Raw genomic sequence first — 12,282 nt, 5'->3', positions numbered from 1 at the left:
TTTATGTCACAATCTCCAGGGTTTCTTTTATGTTTTTATCATCTTACGATAAATACTGTTTAGTTCTGGAAAGCCCAGTTTCTGGTCCACAATATAGAAAGAAAAATTTAGAACCACTAGGCTCAGTATAAGGATCCTCAGTGGTTTATATATTGTTCATTAAATACATTACAGAAGTTTTTGCTTTTAAATCTAGAGTCTGCTTTTTCTGTGAAAGCTCCTTAAATGATACCTGGCCAAGCTATACAAGCTATCTGTAAAACACTGTCTCTGACAGCTTTTACAGTGAGTTCACAGGTGCAACGGAACTTAGGGAATATTCTCAAGTTTTCCAGCTGAGCAAATACTCAACAATTCATACATTCACTTGAATCCTTCACACCTTGAAGATTCTCTTCAGTTCATCCCATTTGAAAAGTTATGGGTTTTTTTTGTTTTTCTTGAACCTAATTCATTTTTTTTCTTCTCTTTTTTCTTTGTTTTTTTCCAGAAACAAAAAACACGAGCATTCTCTCTTTCATCTGTTTTCAGTGAGTTAGCAATGGCATTTCCCCCCAAATATATATAAAGTTAAATCTGAAGGGGGGAGACCTGCAAAAAATGATCTTAAACCCCATACAAAATCCCATTAAATGTGCATGATCTAATTTCTCTACAAGTTTACATTTTTGCCTTCTCAGAAAGGATTAAAACCCCTCCACTTTTCTTGTAACACAGAAAAACTGTACCATGTCATTATTACTGGAACCATAATAAATGTGTTGTTAATTTTTCACCAAACATCTCATGACTAACCATAAACCTTATATCAAGCTGAAGGAATGTTACATATCTGACCATTTAGCAGCAGTAACAATCCATCTGTTGTGCATTATTACTTCTATGAATCATAAACTTAATTTTAAATTAGGTGATTAAATAGTGGCATAATTCACTGAGATGTTAAAGAGACAATATTTTGTTTGTGGTTCCCGCTGTTTACCTGTAATTACATTAGCTGAAGCTTAGGGCATAACTATATGAAGTCCTTTAATGACTGGAAACGAACACCAGGTTTTGAGTTTAGAAGTCAGAAGAGTAACAGAGTTTTGGAGATAATAATCTTGAGGGGAAAAAAAGTAAGTTGACACTGTCATTCCATATGATGTCTATGGACACTTTTGAGTGATAAAGTAGAACAAGATAATGATTGTTTTTTCCACCGTGTTACTACTAGTGAAGCACACTAGCCTTCCACTTATAGCCTAATACTGGGTACAGTTATTGCAGGTCTGAGTGGTGGGATGGTAACACCACCTTACCAAAAATGTTGAAACTATTTCATTTCAAACACATAGGGGTTTTCCACATCCTATGAAATTCTTCCTTTCACCTTTTCTTACTTTACTGATTAAACCACAGGCAGATTTCCTATTGACTTAACTCAAGCAGAGAAAAACAAAAGATGCTTTTTTTCAAATAAAAACAGGAAAAAATGTTTATGAAGCATTCTCAGAGATTCAACTTTTTTCCAAATATCAAACTACTGTATTGCTGGCAGGGATATGCCATGAAATAGGATGAAGTGCAAACACTCATTATCTTTTGGTTCCACTAGGCTGATATCCTTCACGTTTGTTGGGCCGTGGCCTTGCTCTTACATACTTGCTTCTGTACGTGAAAACTTTGTGTATGGAATGGATTGTCCCTGTTTAACTGCAAATCCTATCACCCAGATTGATTTATATTTGAGCCTGAAGCATTGCTGCTATTGCTAATAAGCATACTGCCAGGACTGTACCAGGACCCACACCTACTTACCGTCTGAAGATCCCATGAAGTACAGAGCTCATTGCATGATTCAGGCTTTGAATATCACCTGCAGTGTTATTGGATCTTGTGACAGCTCATCCACAGCACATCAAAAGCTTTCAAGCTTGATGGAATTTCTGATGAAAAAGTCCTGTAGGATGCAATAGGAATGTTACCAAATATAGGTCATGTGTTTTAAATGTCAATCAGCTTAATAATATAACCAGCCTTTTCAGTTCTGCAAAACATGTTAGCAGCAGTTATACGTGACTCCTTTGTACCAGGCTCTAAACCTACAAAAATCAATTTTTGCCCTAGGCAGCTACTACATAACTTTATGGAGTCACCCTGTGGAAGCAGGAAGAAACACAGAGGACCTATGCTGGGTGCCCAGGAGATCAATACAAGAGACAGAATATATAAGTGGTGAGCTCTCTCTACTTCTGGGTGCTTTAGTGGGAGGAGAACATTTAATTTAATTAATGTTCTAGCCTGAAGTATTCAATAATAAACAATAATTAATTTAAATCTCTCTAAAACTATTAGCAAGATAAATCAATGTTTGTGTTACTTATCTTAGCTGATCTAGTGTGTGATGCTTCTTCCTAACTTTAAATACCATGAAAAATATGTGCAGTCAAAGCCTAGTTCAAAAGCTAAGAAGTCAACAGGAATCTTCTCATTGACCTCAGCAGGCTTCAGGATGCTTAAGCAACTTGTAGCTACACAGGAAGGAGGCATACATTCACCAGTACTTTGCTCTGAAACATGACTTAAAAAAAGAACAAAACACCAAACAAAAAACCCAAACCAAAAAGAAACTAAAGAATTGGGACACGTAACATTTGGTTGAAGTGATCATTTAATTGCAGACTGTAAATGGTGTCTACTCACAGTGCAGAAAACCTGTGCTTTCAGAAGTACGAGGAGACCATAAAATAAGAACAACAAGGTGCAGAGTAATAACGTCCTCCCTCTGCTCAACTGCTGAGTTGGAAGGGTGCCTGTTCCTTAGCATTTTGTATGATTTTGTGCCTGTTACATATTCCGCTGCTTAATAAATTTATCCTGACAAAGAAAGTATAATCTTTCTTGAGATAGCATAGTTATTATCTTCCCCAGATGATGAATCGGTTTTCTTCTTTCTGGAAGTGGCAGAACAGAACACCAGCCATAGCTAACCAGTGGCTGGTGCTAGGGATTCAACCATTTTGAAGTAAGCATTACAGTTTTTTATTATAAGGAATTGACAAAGTTGTCTTTGAGCTTCTCTTTATTACTCCCTGGTTTTGCAAATTTTATTTGCTACTAGGAAACAACAGTTCTCATTACATTTGCTGTAGGTGATGTCAGAACGTCCCCATCAAAATGGCTCATCAGCCTCGTGCATATCCCTGTCAGTCATGCCACGGGCACATCACTAAGGCAAGACATCCTGAAATGTTCTTATAGCTACATAACTGCCCTAATAATGACATGCAGCTGCCTGTAGCAGACTGCCTGTAGCAGCTGATAAATTCATAGTCTACTTGCTGTCCAGTTTTCACTGTGCTGTAATAAAATGCTATTGACAGGTGTAGATATAAGGGGTGAACAAGGTTCTGCCCCTTGAGTTGCTTGTCTTTTAATGACTGTATCGGGAATGCAGAACCAAGCAGTACAGTAGGGCTTTAATGAAATTTTGAGCAAAACACTGCTAACGTGCATAGATCCAGGCTCCGACACATCCTGCAGAATGAGCTATTCAGCCCAAGGAAATTACTGCACAGTATATGTTTGGCAAGTATGGATTACGACTGACCTGCCATCTGGCACTAAAGAAAACAGTGTCACTCTTCCAGCATAGAGCAGGCACCGGGGAGCCTGTGATTACTTTGCTAGACAATACTTTGCTTGAATGAAAAATATTGCACAGCCTCATTAATTGCATATTTTAACACTACATGACTGTAATAGTTTGCCGTAAAAATAAAGTTTATGAAGCTGAAGTACATACCAGCACAATGGAAAAAGAGATGGGAAACCTACAACTAAGAGACTCCTTAATTCTTAAATTTTTTCTGTCCTGAAAAGGTAGGAAATTGCCAGTATTACACTCAGTCCAATAATCATTTAGAGAGAATCGCATGTAGCACCCTGAACTTCAAAACAGAAAATTGTACATTAGATGGAAAGCAGGAAAAGTCAGCGAGCCCTAATGCCAGGAAAAAAATCTAATTTCAAGGACATGGCCTTAGCAATAGAACATAGAGAAATACCACAAAAGCTTACCAGAAGTGCAACACTTATCTGTAGAAGTGACGCTATTATCTCATGAAATCTCAAAAAAAGCCCCATTTCTACAGAGCTGATTCAAGGCTGGGTATACTTTTTATAATTTTCTCAAATTAGCTCTTCTATCACCTCATCTGAGCATTACTGTATTATGTTGCTCGAAAAAAGGATACCTTGGATTGAGTTCTGAATTCGTTGTTCAGGCAAACCTCCTTGTATGTCTCCTGACTGACATTGTGTTATTAGCAATTATCTCTGATGGCCAAAAGAAATTTACTAAACCATAAAGAAAGTACCCATTCCAAAAGTATCCCAGGTAAGTTGATGGGAAAAACAGTAAATGGGTATTTGAAGAACAATGTAAACTCCCAGCTGGAAGTCATAGTAGGGAGCCTTCTCTTCTGCATGGGATTCTTCTAAAAATCAAGACCAATAAACAGGAGACAGAAGATCAAATTTATCTTTAGACTTCGAGTTTTAGCTGAACTGTATAAATAAATAACACCAAGTTACTTATTTGCTTACATTTTGAATAGATGTATCTTCCCCTCTCAGATCCGATGAATATAATGTAGATGATCAAAATTAAATACAGAATGAATCACTTCTTACACAGAATATCAGTTCAAACTGATGATATTAGGGACAACATGCCAGTCCAGCCATTGCCACTGAAGATGTGCAGAACCTTTAGTACCTGTTTTTGGCAGAAGTGCAGCAATTTTAGTAAAGATTCCTGAAAATGTGCCTAGCTTTCCCCTACCATTCTTAGAAAATGCTACCAGCTGCAGAGCCTTTTTTTTATTTCTATTACTGATAATGTACAGACTAGTTTCTGCCAAGACAGTAAACATAGAGAACCAGCTTCTTCACTGAAAACAGTTCAATAAAATTATGCCACAGAGAATCTGCCTGTCAGCCTTGCCACAATCTGCCAAGTACATAATTCAGACACATCCATTTGCCCCTCCCCCCCAAGTTAAAACTTTCGTCTCTAAATACCTTTTTGTTTCATTGTAGATTAAGAGAGAATAGCCACTTCCAGTTTTGTAAGTGAACACTTTTCCCCTTTTAAAAAAATCAAAATTTGTTCTTGAAAGAATACAGAAAAGATGAAGGAAAAACTCCTACAACTGAGTTTCCCACCTACCATTTGTGTTACAAAGATAAGTAAGGAAAACATAGATGTATGTATCTCTTTTCCATAGTTCTAGCCAAAATAACTATGCACACAAAGCCAACAAAGAGAAAAATGCAGCTGGGAGGATTATGCTCTTTCAGGGTAGCAAACCTGTAGTCTGAAGTTTTCACAGCTGCTTCACATTTGCTTTTCCTCAGCAAACAATAATTTGGAGATGAACTGGCAAAAAGCTAATAGTCACTATAAATAATATCCTCTTAAAATACTCTCATAGAAATCTAAGTAGTTATTTTTACTTAAAGCCTTTTTAATATAGCACAAATTTTCAAGATAATAAAGAAAAACTTGTACAAACATGGTAGGTCAGTACCTACAGCTGCAGTACTCAATACAAGACATAAACAGGCACATTACCAGAAAAAAATAGATGCTATAGTATAAGTTGAATTTAGGTACCTCAGCATTAATACACATATATAGAAATATTAATTGTTGTAAACACTGTATCACCCGCAGTCCGTTTTTAAGTAAAAGTCAGAAGAAAAAGCCTGCAAGGTAATACTATCTGTATTACTAAAAGAATTGGAGAATTGACACTGTACCTATGTGTATACACCAGTACTGGAGAATATCAAAATCAGACAAAGACAACATACAAAATTCTTCTAAATACTATGTGCATCATTTGAAACAATCCTATTTTTGAAACCATGGTTTTGATATTCTTTCCATTCTGTCTCTACCTTTGTAAACCCAAGCACAGTTAGAAGCCGTAGAAGTAGTAAAGCTGCCTTGGTTATGGCTTGGCTGCTTTATTTTATTGCATTATGTCACACATTCCTCTATAACAAAAAGCCACCGAAACAGGACAATCTTGCAATAGAGTTGCTGCCTGGCAAGCTTGATTGCTGCTTTGTTTTCCTACCTGTCCTGTGACTCCAATGACCTTTATCATTAGTGCAGCACGAGAGGCAGGATCACACACAGGTTATTTCATCTACCCAGGACAGGTTATGTGAACAGTCCCCAAGGAAGTGTTTTATCCTCACTTTTATCAACTAGGTCTGCTCCGTGTAAATCTGTCAGGTTACCCGGGTTCAGGGAAATTTACTGCTCAGCACAGCGGTGGCAAAAATTGGGTCTTGAAAGAAATGCCCTGTGATTGCTTTCCAGAGCAGTTCATTGAAGAGCTGCCAAGATTTCATTTCTTCGTACAAACAGAAACTGGCCCTCATCCCTCTGTCACTGCTTGTTTCACATGTTGAGGTGGAGTGTGCTAGATGGTGGCAAAGAGAAGGCAACAAGCCAAGGTCTAAGACGGCAGAGTACTTTAAAATGACAAATGGCATTAACCGACGGATGACTGCCGCAGCTCCTTCACCTGTAATGCAGATGACACTGAGTCTCCAAATGCGAGGAACAAAGGACTAACATATCTTAGAGGTGATGTCGCTACATGGTTATATCAGTAGAGGACCTCCTCTGTAGATGTTTAAATATACTGAAAAAATAATTCAATTACCGTTTCAAACAATATAAATGAGTACAACAAAAACTGTATACTTCTCTCTTGTCCAAAGGTCCAGCAAGCTGTCTCAAAGGCCAGCACAGCCTTGGCTAACTGGCACCAAAGGGATCACAGGAATTAGTGACCCCATTAATCACAATGAACAGGGAGCAAATGTTAATTTGCTCATACTAACACACAGGTCTGACTTTGAAAGTGAGGTGAATAATGAACTTTCCGGACTCTGCTGTTAATATTGATGAATCTTAAATAATGAACTGCTCAGGTCTTGCAGTCCCTTTTAGGAACAGTCTCTTCTTCACGCAGTTTTGAGACACTCGTGCCTTTTCAACAGCATTGTGTGATTAGAAACGACACCAGCACACACCTTCAATAGCACTGCTGAGCTTTATAAAACTGAACAGCAGCACCAGACAGTGGTTCCACTGAATCAGGGTATTCCTGGCCATTGCTTAGTTTCCTTCATACGCCCCATATACCATACTATTAGATCTAAGGGAGCACTGCTTTATCTGCTGCTATTCCAAAATCATGGTCTCACCTTCTTCATATTAAAATTATCTCATCTCTCTACTTGATCTTTCATCTCACTTTTCAACTCAAAATTAGCTTTGGTAAAATTAATGAATACCTGAAAAGGAGTGTCAGTAGTATTTTAGATTGATTTTTAGTCTTTGAAATCCCTCAGAGGAACCACATGTCATACTATGAGAAATTATTATTCTGCAACAGTAGTGAAACGTTTTTTACCATGGAATACAGAATACCAAACTACTCATTTAAATAAACAAATAGATATATAAGCATGAGCTATTGAGAAAAAAATATCTCAGTCTAAAAAAACAACAGAAGTGTGGTTTCACATCAGTTAAAGACAATCTACTGCCCAAAAGAAGATCTGGGGGAGGGAGTGGCGGTTAGGGGTTGTTTAGGGCTTCTTTTATAGTTTTAGAGAGATACAGAGGCTATTTTGGGATTTTACATCTGAGTTAGTATTAGCTGCAAATACACCATGTCCAAATCAACATCCATGCCTAAGTCACTTCTATAATAAAAAAAAACCATAACTGCAAGCATATGAAAAACCTGAATAAGAGAAGCAATAAACCAGTACAACTGATTTCTTTCTTTATACAGCTTACACCTGGGAAAGTCTATTTGAAAGGACTTACTTAAAGAAAAACCTAAAAATCAGGCCCAAGGCACTGGATGGATAAGCATCATTTATCCCTAACGCTTCCACAGCTGAGCCAAGGTGGCTACCACAGCAATGATGTTAGCTGGTCTTGTGTTTCTTTACCACCAAACACTCTCCAACTGTTGCTGTCCTCAGCCTTCTGACTTCATGTACATCAGTACACCTACTACAGCCACAAGGTACTGATTATACACATAGGCAGAATATCTTTATTCTTTCAGACTCCAAACTTGAGTTGACTTGCTTCTGAGCTCTGAAAATAACACGCTACTCACTGCCTGTTTCTCAGCCCTCACAGATTAATTAGATCCTTTTTCTGAAGAGACAGACTACCTCATATTGGGCATGAAATAGTAAACAGCTTTCAACTTCTTCTAAAGTCATCTACACAATATGCTAATGAGAAAAGATATTTACTCCAATTTCCTGAATCAATGAAATGATAAAAGCTATCACTTATGAAAAGAGTTATGGTTCTTTCATAAGGGGTGTTCTTACCAAATAATTTGTTCGGCAAACCATCCGATACAATTTAAAGGAAAATAAATTTAGTTTTTTGAATACACACAGATTATTTCCTATTCTTACGTTAAGCTTGTTCATTCTGGCTTTTCCTTTACACTGCATACTCCTCTTAAGACTATTCACTCTTCTGTCAAATACTGTCTTTTCTTTTTCTCTCTGTTCTCTTATCTCCAAGGCTCTACCTTGCACCTTCTCATCATCATCTCATTCAAAATATTTTTGATGGCCTGGAACTGAAGTTTTAAGTTCGTGAGAAATAAGCATTTCCCATTAGAAAGAGTCATCTTCCTTGATGAAAACCTAGTACACTGATGCTTCAGAACATGTTTCTAATTGTATTTATTCATTTCCAAATGTTAATGGGTTTAATTTCAACTAGATAATTCACTTTCATCAACAAATGTTACCTCCAGTACCAAATTACCTAAGCAAAACAGCAACAATGCCACTCAGTGTCTACAGGTCACTGCTGGAGCACCTGAAACTCCATACAAGTCTGACAGTGGTAATCCATCATACCCTGGTATCATTTGACACATATCTTCCTCGCAGTCCTTCATGTTGTTGGCAATACAAGTTGAGCATTAACACAGAGAATGTCCTTGTGGCTGGCAGAGAATTCAATTAGTAATTCTTTTGCTTTTCCACAGTGAATTGCCATGTAAAATAGCAAAAAAACTGTTCAATCCTCCTAATCTCTACAAAGGGCTTCAGGTTTTCAGAAATCTGATATATCAGCAACAGTTTCCTCATCTGCTCGCAACAGCTGTCTCCTTCCTTGGGTATTTACCTCAAGCAGACGTGTAGAAACCCACACATTTGGTGGATGTTTTTGTTGTACATAGCCCTGGACTCACACACAGGTCTCATCGCAGCTTGCAGCACTCCAGCCCAGCCCAGCCCAGCCCTCGCTGCTGTTCCTGCCTCAGGGCAAAGCGGGATTCTGCAATGACACCAAAGCTGAACAGCTGGCTAAGGTCTTGCCAGGGGTCTGTCATCTTTGATAACAGATCCTTCCTACTTCCAACATTCATCCTTCTACTGCTGTGTGCTTTCCATTACACATGTATTTATGCGCATTTAAAAACTGAGATGTTTGACTTCAGAAACATCTTAATTAAATAAGTATAACAAGATGGCTAACATTCATCATGAAAGAAACTACAGACCTAATCATAAGGTGAAAATGCGAGAAACGGGAATAACCAGTCTTGAATTTGGTTAAAGGCTTCACAGTGCCTACAGCTGGATGTTATTTCAACAGCTTTTTACCCCTTTCCTCAGTGATTATAACCACTTTGAAAAGTTTGATTATAATTTTCTTCTAAGGGCTCATTTTATAAACTAGGCCCAATCTGATTCATATCCTCCATCAGCTTCAGGAGACTAGAAATCAGCCATCATTACCATCTCACTTCCATTTTAGAGAATTTGCTGTTCCCACAAAGCCATTTGAACCCACACATCCTTGCTGTGCCTGGTGTTCAAAACCTTCATCATCAGTGAGCTCTGGGGTTATTTTAGCCCTTATTTTTCTGGATGCCCCTCACACCTGCCAATGGCAGTTTTAGGCAAATCTTTACAGAATTGACTTTCTAAAAAGGGCGGAAAAAATACATACTTGAAAAGCAAACCTGAAGCTAAGGATAGCGTAGTATGACTAGCCAGCTGTAGTCAGAGTTTAGTATTTCCAAACATAAGCCCATGGTTCTGCATGATACCATATACGTATTTCAGGATAGGAGTGTTAACACTGTAGGGGGAAAAAACAGCTATAGTAAAGTAATACTTCTTTCCTTGAGAATTAACAGAAAAGATATCTTTCAAAAGAAACTTTGAAGAAGTATCCATTAATATTATGTGTGTTTTGATACCATGTCTTACTTTAAGGTAATAAGTTCTTTATTTCTTTTACTAACAAAGAGCAACTGCAGGCTTCCAGTTATGTGGTTTTCTTTGTTTGTTTCTTTCTTCTGCTACTCTTGATTAACTAGAAAAAAAATCTGAGAAAGATATGATTGTGTGTTTCACTGCTGTTTAAAAGGTCTGTAAACAAAAAGCTGAAGCAGTTTTTAAAAACATAAATGAGTAAATCATACACAATCATCTGGCTTTCAGAATGAGAGAGAAACTCTATGCTTAATGATCAGTTGGGCTGGCAAAAAAAAAAAAATCACACTGACATCTCAAGTAGCACTTGGTGAAAGATGAAGGAATGAGATCTTTAGTTCTCAATTCATTTTCGAATCAGTAAAAATGTAGTATCATCAGGATCCTACACTTGTTCAGTATCTTGGAGGACATAATCAGAGGCATGAAACAGTCAGAAAAAGATACATACCTACTCCAGAGAATAAATATAAACATATACAACTGGCTTTTCGGAGTGAGCAGACCGAATAGAAAGCAAAAGCTTATTTAAGATTAAACCAGAGGTGTCATCCAAAGTTTACAGGCCTGTAAAATACACTGCCTCTCCCTCTCCCGGCTCGTTTTCCTGGATTCTGCCTTCTCACAAAAAGCTCTCCAGGGATACATTGTTTCCTCCCAATTCCCTTTACTTTTTCCCAGCCACTCCACTCTCCAAAGCATGAACTGAACTGCCTGACACTTCCCTTTCCAGCACTCTCTTACAGATGAATTTCTGTATATATTCCTACTGACTTCAGTGACTACTTTAAATATATCACTGCTGCGGCTGACTCAGTGGCACATTCCACTCACCTCTGAGAGCTCCATGGAAGCACCCCAGAGAGAGCAGTCTTAACCTGCTTCAGGACTAACAGGCATCCCGACCCACCTGAACTTCTGCAGTTTTGGTATGGAAAGCTCGCAGGTACCACTGGAATGAAGTGCAAGAGGCACTGAAGAGAGGCAGATCCCTCTTCTTCTAGGTCCCACTGTTATCCAGCTGCCTGTTTGCCTCCCAGGCCCTTCAGGACTCTGCAACCTTTGGCAGTTTGACACTGAACTTTTACTCATACAGGAAAAATCAGAAACTATTACAAGCTTTGCATGTACTTTTAAAAGAAAAAGGGAAAAGAGGGGGTGGGGGTGGGGGTGGGGGTGGGAGGGGGAAGTCAACATGATGCCTGACATGAGACCAAGTGACCTGGATGCCCAAACAACTGAATTTTCAAAGAGAATTTTATATGCTCCAACTGTTTCAGCTCCCCCCACCCTGTCAGCCCCAGCCATTTCCCAGGCATGTGCTGCGGACAGAGCCCAGCCATTCTGGGATCAGGTGCTGCCTTCAGGCAGCATCGCTGGGAAGGCGTTCGATTCATGGTGCAGCTTTTGAAATAGACCTCTGGAGCACGTCAAATACTGTTAATGCCTGTGGTGCACTTAGATGGAGTGATTTGTATCACGTTTGGATTCAAATTGGTTCAACCTTTGCCATATAGGTTAAGATTTAGAATTAGTTTTGCCCCATAAAGCTCAGGTCAGTATAGTAATTGGTGCCAATATGAAATTGGAGTAATCGAACTGGAAGGGCCAAAACAATACAAGAAAAACCTACTCCCAAAAGCTAAAGCTTTAACTGAGAGAACAAGTAAACGAGCATGTGAACAAACATACTATTCTTCCATATTTTTTTTTGCTATTAAAAAAGTACCATTTGCCAAAAAAGGTTTTCCTCAATATTTTCTTTTATCTTCAGATTTGTTCTTATAACTAAAAGGTATCACTAACAGGTGAAAACTAACTCTGGCTTGTTCTACTAATTCATTAAATAGGCTTTAATGTGCTTGTTAAGCAAGGCCCACGATACCTTAACAGGAACTTAACTGTGCAGCCTACCCATATACAGGGCAAGAAGCA

The 12,282-nt window shown here is 38.3% G+C and overlaps 1 long non-coding RNA gene across 1 annotated transcript in view; it reads right to left on the bottom strand.

Moving 5' to 3' along the window:
* LOC121088022 overlaps positions 1–12,282 on the bottom strand; it is a 129,282-nt gene that overhangs the window by 11,799 nt on the left and 105,201 nt on the right. Inside the window, exon 4 of the long non-coding RNA XR_005827808.1 lies at positions 1,801–1,942. This is a non-coding gene — a long non-coding RNA (uncharacterized LOC121088022). The remainder of the gene's footprint in view (positions 1–1,800; positions 1,943–12,282) is intronic.

This window comes from Falco naumanni, chromosome 4, assembly GCF_017639655.2.
Source record: "Falco naumanni isolate bFalNau1 chromosome 4, bFalNau1.pat, whole genome shotgun sequence".
NCBI classification, from domain to species: domain Eukaryota; kingdom Metazoa; phylum Chordata; class Aves; order Falconiformes; family Falconidae; genus Falco; species Falco naumanni.
This window is presented reverse-complemented; position numbering and strand designations above follow the sequence as displayed.